At 41.7% G+C, this 9,822-nt stretch overlaps 1 long non-coding RNA gene across 1 annotated transcript; it reads left to right on the forward strand.

The window, feature by feature from the left end:
• Nucleotides 1-689: 689 nt before the first annotated feature.
• On the forward strand, nucleotides 690-8,123 carry LOC126092257 (uncharacterized). The gene is made up of 2 exons (XR_007521318.1): nucleotides 690-746; nucleotides 7,787-8,123. It is a non-coding gene; the product is annotated as an uncharacterized LOC126092257 (long non-coding RNA).
• The last annotated feature ends 1,699 nt before the right edge of the window (nucleotides 8,124-9,822 follow it).

Here is a 9,822-nt window from a genome sequence, read left to right on the forward strand (position 1 = left end):
GCTAGTAAGAGCTCTATCTTTCAATATTCTCTCTTATTCGTCTACGGTGAATTATTAACATTATCTTCGATACTGAACACGACAGTACCGAAAAATCTGTCTCTGTGAAACCCGATATACCTACATGCTATGCTTCAATTTCTCTCAAAAATAATTCACGTGTATGGAAACAATGCACAGATCTACTTCCACGTTAAAAACATACTAATTTTCGTTAAATATAAAACAATTACTTAGCCGGATGGAGTGACCTAGCGATTCTAGGCGCTTCAGTCTGGAACCGCGCGACCGCTCCGGTCACAGGTTCGAATCCCGCCTCGGGCATGGATGTGTGTCATGTTGTTAGATTAGCTGTGTTTAAGAAGTTCTAAGTTCTATGGGACTGATGACCTCAGATGTTAAATACCGTAGTGCTCAGAGCCATTTGAACCATTCGAAAACAATTACTTAATTTACAGAGCTCTTTCAGATATTCAAAGGAGTTGCGCAGGAAATATGAGCCGTCCAGCGATATCTGACAAAGTCATATTTGTTGACGGTTAGCGGATGTAATTAGCAAAGCTTAACGAAGAATGACCTTCCCTCTGGAATCGCTATCAACGTTCCCACCCGCTGCGACCACGACACCAGTGGTGACTTCCCGACACGCAAGGAGATAATCCGCTGTATATATACCTCCACTTCGCAACAGGGTACACAGTGCAACAGAAGTCGAAGCAATGGTTAGTCAAAAGCTGAATGCAACGGTAAGAGAATCTCACTTCCATGCTACTGTCATTTAGAATTTATTGATCTAACATTTGTCTTTGGGAAGTTTTAAGCGTATGATACCTGACGGTTCCATGACAAGTATTCTTCTATTGTACAAAACGGAAATAGCGAAGGTTAGGGTTTAATGTCGAGGTCTAGGTCATTAGGGATATAGCACAAGCTCGGGGAGGATAAGAATGGCGAAGAAAATCGGTGGTTGCCTTTCAAAGGAACCATTCTAACATTTCCCGCAAGAAATCTGGGGAAACTGCAGAAAACCTAAATCGGAAGATCTGTATGTATCTGAACCGACTTCCTCCCGAATGCGAGACCACTGTGTTAACCTCTGTATCACCTCACTCGGTATCTATTCTAACGTACCATTGTTAGAGTGCCAGGTCAGGCTAAACACCTTAGACACACTGTCCAGCGAGTGCAACAAGGTGGAGGCTCCTGCTGTTTTGGGGTGGCATTATGTGTGGCCAACATATGTCGCTGATGGTCATGGAAGGGCCAGTAAAGGCTGTACGATACGTGAATGCCATCCTCCGACCGATAGTGCAACCATATCGGCAGTGTATTAGCGAGACATTCGTCTTCATGGACGACAATTCGCGCACCATCATGAACATCTTGTGAATTACCTCCTTCAGGATAACGACATCGCTCGACTAGGCTAGCCAGAATGTTCTCCAGACATGGACCCTATCGATCATGCCTGGGATAGATTGAAAAGGGCTTTCTATGGACGACGTGACCCACCAACCACTCAGAGATCTATGCCGAATCGCCTTTCAGGAGTGGGACAATCTGGACCAACAGTGCCTTTATGAACTTGTGGATAGCACGCCACTACGAATACAGACGTGCATCAATGCAAGAAGACGTGCTATTGGGTATTAGACGTACTGGTGTGTACAGCAATCTGGACCACCACCTCTGAAGGTCTCGATGTATGGCGGTACAACGTGCAATGTGTGGTTTTCATGAGCAATAAAATGGGAGAAAATGATGATTATGTTGCTCACTATTTCAATTTTCTCTACTGGTTCCGAAAGTCACGGAACCGAGGTGATGCAAAACCTTTTTTTGATGTGTGTATTTACGCAGGTTGTATAACGGAGCTAAGAGAGCAGTAACGAATCCTACGTCCTTATGCCCAAGTCGATCGGTTAAGAACCATTGTTAGGTACATTAATATTGTGATTAGAGTACACATTGCGTACAAAGATTTTGACCTCTCGAAAATGTGACTTCATTAGATTATAATTACGCTATCTGTTAAAATGTTGTAATTTATCTTGTAAAGAAAAAAAACTAACTTGCCGAACTATATACAAGAAATAATTAATCGCTTTTACAGTGACAGCGGATAGGGTTATAGTTCACATGCATATCATTTCCCGATTTGATGTAAAAGGGATCCATTCATGGGAGGTAGCTGGTGATTAATAACAGCCGCGCGGGATTAGCCGAGCGGTCTGGGGCGCTGCAGTCATGGACTGTACGGCTGGTCCCGGCGGAGGTTCGAGTCCTCCCTCGGGCATGAGTGTGTGTGTTTGTCCTTAGGATAATTTAGGTTAAGTAGTGTGTAAGCTTGGGGACTGATGACCGTAGCAGTTAAGTCCCATAAGATTTCACACATACTTGAACTTTTTTTTTTGTAAAAGTTAAATGTGCTTGTGTGAATATATCGGGAGGATTCCCTACTGAATCCAATTAATTTGCTGTTCCTTTAGAATTTAATTCGTTCATAGATCGTCGACGTAGTTATCTGGAGTAGGCATTGCAATTTCGATCAAGTATGTTCTGGTATTCCTCATGATACGATGCAACTTTGGACACTGAGTTAATTGTGAACAGAGCACTTTTATGTACATAATTAAAATAGTGTATCGAAAAATATAGGTTCTAGTCCTCCAAAAATTGCTCAATCTTCCTGAACTTTGGTGCACTGGGCTGATAGAGTTAGCCTTGCAAAGGAGCTACAGTCTGCGTTCAAAGATAATGGATATTCTGCGCATCAGATAACCACTGGTTCAAGGAAGGAGGAACGTGAACACCTACACAAACAAGAGGAGAGGCAGTGGTTCAAGTCAAGGGTATTCCTCCTGTACGTCGGCAATCTTTCGTCGAGATTAGGCGCAATATAAAGAAAACGTTACGTTAAAAAGTAATCTTCCGCCCATATGCAAAGACTTGTACTCTCCACGGCTTGGCAAAGGCCGATCTGGTATTGTGGAGGGCTGGAATCTACGGAATACCTTGCCAGTGTGGCAAAGCCTACATAGGTCAGACAACACTCATAATGTGATAAAGACGCCTTGAACACGATATGCAGCCCAATGACTTAGCCATAGCTATGTATTGTATCTCCACAGACAATTTAATGGATTACCCTGTCACAAAAATGCACTCCGTTATTAAAGAATCAAAGGAAATACATTTGGTGGAACATCCTGTTAGTCGTGATGCCGGGTTCAACCGGATAAGGTGTGGACCCAGTAATTTCTTTAACTTGTGCAAAAAGAAAACATTTTGTGACGGATGACACGGCACATTTAATTTTATTAATTTGCCATCTGAATTTTATCTCCGCGAGTGCGCATTTTGACAGAGAGCGCGCTTGTAGTGTTAGCATTACGCATGCGCCTGCGCGCAGCTGATTCAACAACATTCGAAGAGGGCTCGAAACTCGACTCAGGTCTCTCATGCAGCGTTTGCCTTTGCGCGTGCGTCTCTGCGTCAATTTTTGTATTAAGTTAGCCATGTGAACTAGCAATCTCTAGTGCAAAACACTCAACCGAAATGTCTTGGAAAACAGGTCCTCCGAAGTAGCAATCCTTTATTTGAAGTTTCAGTCACATTCGAGCATACACACTCCTGAGTCAAACTTAATACGACGGCGTTTAGGTAAAGTAAATATTGAGATTAAGAAAAGTTCACTTAGTTATTAACGTGACATCTTTGGAATATTACTTCCTCATTGCTTCGTTAAATCTGCTGATACGATACAGAGAGGAAAAGAAGTGTGAGTTGGATGAAATTCAAACAAAATAAATTAGAATAACAGAGAAAACGACAAACTCTCCAACAGGAGAGCTGTCCTCGGGCAGCCTGAGCAAGACATGTCATCGATAGTTCCTACCTCTCTGTATCTGACCATTCCGTGACCATCAGCGGCATATGTCGGCCACACATAATGCCACCCCAAAACAGCAGGAGCCTCCACCTTGTTGCACTCGCTGGACAGTGTGTCTGAGGGGTTTAGCCTGACCTGGTTACCTCCAAACACGTCTCCGACGATTGTCTTGTTGAAGGTACTCTTATATGCGACACTCATGGGTGAAGAGAAAGTGATGCCAATCCTCAGCGGTCCATACGGCCTGTTGTTCGGCCCATTTGTACTGTGCTGCATGGTGTCGTGGTTGCGAAGATGGACCTCGCCATGGACGTCAGGAGTGAAGTTGTGCATCATGCAGCCTATTGCGCACAGTCTGAGTCGTAACACGACGTCCTGTGGCTGCACTAAAAGCAATATTCAACATAGTGGTGTTGCTGTCAGGGTTCATCTGAGCCATAATCCTTAGGTAGCAGTCATCCACTGCAGTAGTAGCCCTCGGGCAGCCTGAACAAGGCATGTTATCGACAGTTCCTACCTCTCTGTATCTCCTCCATGTCCCAACAACATCGCTTTGGTTCACTCCGAGACACCAGGACACTTCCCTTGTTAAGAGCCCTCCCTGGCATAAAGTAACAATGCGTACGCGATCGAACCGCAGTATTGACCTTCTAGGCATGGTTGAACTACAGATAACACGAGCCGTGTACCTCCTTGCTGGTGAAATGACGAACTGATCGGCATCTCTGAATAGTCAAAGGGACTGTGTCTGCGATACAATATCCACAGTGAACGTCTACCTTCAGGAGTTCTGGGAACCGGGATGGCGCAAAACACTTTTTTGATGTGTGTATAAATGAGTAGTAGCATCATTATTCTAGGCGTTAAACTGTACGTCCCTCGTTACGTGATCCGCAAATTAGTTCCGAAGTCGTATAAGTGAAATTGAATTGAAAGCTGTTAAGATCACGCACCTCAGACATAACGAGCTTGGTTATCAAGGGTGCAAAAGCTCGATGATACATACCAGAACTTTACAACGTGTGAAAATGGAGGACATAAACTGAAAGTAGGTAACAGTGATCAGTTCAACGTTTCACAGATACTCGCTGGAGCAACTACACTAAGTCATAGCTGTATATCTTGAACAACTCAACTACACAAAGTCAGCTGTATGGAGATTAATCTCATTTAGTTCATAGTGTATGCTAGTGACTTACTGTAATTTCAGTTAATTATTAGTTATTTACCTAGCGGATATAAATTAACCATTAACATGTACAGTTATTCAGCTGGTAAATGTCTATATTGTTATATCTGTTGTTTTTAACTACCTTGCGGTTGGTCACACAAGTGTTACCAAGGCACCCCTTTTTTACCTAGAGGCGTCCAGGTTTGCTATGGCATCAGTTATCATTTGCAAAGTGCGTGTCTTTTTCCACTGAAGAAACAAATCCAAATACTTCCTTGTTCAAAATTTACCAAAGTATTTGTCACGCCTGCATCTCTGTCAGTGCGAATTATGAGCTGCAGTTACTATGTCAACTACTATTACTATTACATAGGGATCATTTTTTTTACCGACTACTACTAGTCAGAGTAAGCTGAGAAAACTGGATTAGGAAATGAGGCCGTAAAAGTAGTAGATGAATTTTGCTATTTAGGCAGCAAAATAGCTGATGACGGTCGAAGTAGAGAGAATATAAAATGGGATGAAAACCATTTATGATGAAGAGAATTTCGTGAACATCGATTACAGTTTTATGTGTCAGTAATTCACTTCTGAAAATAGTTGTCTGGATTGTAGCCTTCTATGGAAGTGAAACATGGACGATAAACGGGTCAGACAAGAAGAGAATTGAAGCTTCTGAAATGTGACGCTACAGAAGAATACTGAAGATCAGATGTGTAGATCACGTAACCAATGGGAAGGTAAGATACAGGATTGGAGAGAAAATAAATTTCTGACATAACTTGACTAAAAGAAGATATAGATTGATAGAACAAATTCTGGGACATAAAGGGATCACTAATTTAGTACTGGGGGCAGCGTGGAGGGTAAATTTTATGGAGGGAGACCTAGAGATGAATACAGTACGCAGATTCTGATGGATGGAGGATGCTGTGATTATGCGGATTGAAGAGGCTTGCTCAGGATAAGAAGCGTGGTGAACTACATTTAACCTGTTTTCAGACTGAAGACATCAGCTTCAACGATGAATCCTAAAATCAAGATATATTACAGAAACTGACTAGTGCTAGTTGCGGCTCTAAAACAAACATCTTACGAACGACAGTAAAAGAAAGTTTGTATCATGTTGCCGAATAATGTTCTCCTATTTGGAGTAGAAGGACCCATGTGAACAACATCGATATCTATCTAAGTGATGAAACGTAGATCATGACAGGAACTCATAAATTCACTCGAATACCATGGCTGACAGTACTTGCAAATATTGTACCACCAAATCTCCGACGACAACAACCAGAACCACATGAGTGACCGAAACCAAAAAAATCGAGAGATTTACCAATTGATGTAACACTGAAAAATTTACGACGCACCCAACTAAAATCTAGAGAATCTAGAGAAATCTGTGTAAAGAATAGCCAAGTCGCACCAGAAAGCTATAATGTAAGAGAGTAATAGACAAATTAGTGGACGTCGTTCCATCATTGTGAGAAGATGCTTAAAATACACGCAATCATCCAACCCTCGGGACCGAAGCAACCAACAAAAAATATAGATGTCCCTCAGCCGTATCACAACCTGACAAACTGTGACCAGAGCAACTTTACATAAATGGAGAATGTACGACGGCAACCAATGATACTGAGGAACTTCAGAACAAACAGTGCACCACATTTTTTCATTTTTCACTGCTGCCCAAAAAGAAAATTCATGCGTACCTGGAGAGACTTTGCAGACGCAACACATGCAGCAGTCAACTGGCTGGAATATTTGGGTATCCAACTAAGATGGCAAATGGCTGCCTCAACTTCCTTCAGCTACTGTCAGTTCTTCAGTTTTTATATTTACCTATCGTGCATGCACCCGCATTTTTAACACAATATAAAAAAATTAAGTGGAACATGTAGGTTTTTTGCACAGAAATGAAAAATACAGGTAAAATTAGTGACGGCAGACTGGTTTTCAATGTTCTAAACTTCATACCTTCTCAATTACGTAGACTTTAAAGAATGGCAAGCGCGCCACAGTTTCTACCATAATGAGAACAGCAAGGGTTGCCTACAGCAGACTTTCACATGGTGCAGCCAACCCACATTAAGGCATTATACCATTATGGCAGTAACTGCGGCATCATTTCCATTATTTCAAGTGTTCCCCAAGGTGTAACGTAAGCAAGTCTGCCAGCACTAGATGTACCTTTAGCTTTCCTTTTCACAGAAATAATACATGTGCCATTAGAAAGAAAAGAATAAACGTATCTTTGTGTTGAACGTGATGTTTGTTCACTTGCAGGGATTGTGAATTCTTACCCTTTGTATGAGACCCTGACATAAGTGAATTCCTGATCAACTGCACTTTTCAAATTCGGGTTATTTCAGAAATATGAGGTGGCAGCGTTAGGTGGGATACCCTGCTCCACCTGCTTCACATTATCTTTTATCCGTTTGAAGTATATGTTTGTAAACTATAATTTTGTCAGTCTAAACAGATAAACGTATAGCTTGAGTTGATCCATTTCCCCAAAGGATACCTTCCATGACGGAGCTGAAAGAATGAATGAATGAATTTCAACCCTTGTAGTACTACTTGCTAACGTAAGCTGTTGTCACATACGTCGAATTTACCGCAGTCACAGCTATTATTGGGGTTCCAGCATAAGAAAGTATTTTATGTACAAGTAGGAAAGTGAAAGAAGTTATTCACAAGTAATTGTTTTATTACAGAGTTTGGTGATGACAGCGCTGGTTGTGACTGCCATACTGGTGATGGCTGGCCCAGCGGACGCCCAGAGCACCACGACGCGAAGATCGGCCGCGGTAGACGTAGGCCTGGGAGACACCGTTGGCAGTCTAGGAGGAACACTTGGGAACACCCTGGGAGGTGGCGTTCTGCACGTAGGCCGTGCTGCGAAGCCCATATCGACGTCATCGGCACACAGCCGTTCACAGAAGAGTCAGACGTAAACACAGAGAAACCAATTCAGCTACTGTTATTTCATATAGTACAATGTTTATAATGTTGATGTTGAATATCTACGTGTTAATAAATGATAGAAATGTGTTTTTACTGTGGTCAGATTATGTTTTACTTGGATAATTTGTGAGAAATTAGGAATAGTCGCAAGATGGAGAATCGACACGTCGTCTTTCACCCGTAGCAGATTATTCATTGAGCTGTCCAAACCTTCTTTTTGATCCTTAAACTTCATTGCACACTTCTATCCACTAGAAACGGATAGAAATCCATGTCGTACGCCAGTAATTAGAATTTGAGATATTTTTTAGGGCCAGTTATACCATGCGTCTTGTCCTTAAGAAGCTCAGATCGTAGCCTTTGAAATCTGGCTGGCTGTACCTGTTGAATATTTTTTGTTATTTATATGACGTCAATACAGAGAATCTTGGTGCAGCTGAGAGTATTATTTGTAAAATATCGGTGTGTGTGTGTGTGTGTGTGTGTGTGTGTGTGTGTGTGTGTGTGTGTGTGTGAGCGTGTGTGTGTGTGTGCGCGGAAGGGGAGTTGTAAATCTTACATGGGAGAAATGGCATTGTGGCTCATTACATATTTATATTCCTAAACAATCTTGACTATTTTAATTTAGGTCTGCAATCATCATGACGCAATTATTTAACTAAAAACAACACCCAAAAGGTTTCAAATGTTCAAATATTCAAATGTGTGTGAAATATTATTGGACTTAACTGCTATGGTCATCAGTCCCTAAACTTACACACTACTTAACCTAAATTATCCTAAGGACAAACAAACACACCCATGCCCGAGGGAGAACTCGAACCTCCTCCGGGACCAGCCGCACAGTCCATGACTGCAGCGCCGTAGACCGCTCGGCTAATCCTGCGCGGCCCAAAAGGTTTATCGTCTGCATAGTTTACACTAACTTCCAACCGGGAAAAAAGTGTCAAGACGCAACTTCATTTAGAGTTATCATCAGTAACCATGTAATAGTTTTGATATTTAGCAAAGTAATCAACAATTCTGTAAAAATGTTATACAATTCATTTATTAAAATCCTTAAAAGTTCAAAATCGTGGCATCAAATAATGACCAAAATTCCAGACATGCACCGACATCTTTACTGTTGCCTCTACATAAACAAATATCAGTACATTGTCATTGTACTGCTTGAGGCATTAATTAGACTCTCGTTAGCATACAATTTCCTTGTTCTATTTCGATCAGTAGTCCATTTCTAACAAAGACAAGATTGGTTAACATTTAGACAGTAATCTCAAAATGAATTAATACCTCCAGCTATAATATACGGTTTTTCACGTAAAACTGGCACACCTCAAGCCCAAGATCCAATTAATAATGAACTACATGAATAAGAACAGATAATAGTAACGTCAAAAAACACAGAATCACCTGTTCGTAAGAGATTTTGGAAGTGATGGCGATGGGCATCCAGGCACCGCTGACTTCGTGTGGTGACGTTACCGACGACACGTCGTGAATCTGTAGACATGATGTTAATTTCTCTAGCAATGTTCCGTTTAAGATTGTCTGTTGTGAGAGGATTGTCAACATACATTTCGCATTGTAGTGTGCCCCATAGATTTCTGGTCTTCTCACTGTAGGTCGCCTATTCCTCTGCACATTCTGAACAAATCGCACAGCCCTACAGATCTTGTGCAGATCCAGAATAATGCTGGTCGTGGGAGTTTCCTCCCTGGATACTTTGGTTGAAACATTTCATTACAAGCCTGGATGGAGCCTGTCTTTTAGTAACAGTCCACAA

The sequence above is a fragment of the Schistocerca cancellata genome, chromosome 7 (assembly GCF_023864275.1).
Source record: "Schistocerca cancellata isolate TAMUIC-IGC-003103 chromosome 7, iqSchCanc2.1, whole genome shotgun sequence".
Taxonomy (NCBI): Eukaryota; Metazoa; Arthropoda; class Insecta; order Orthoptera; family Acrididae; genus Schistocerca; species Schistocerca cancellata.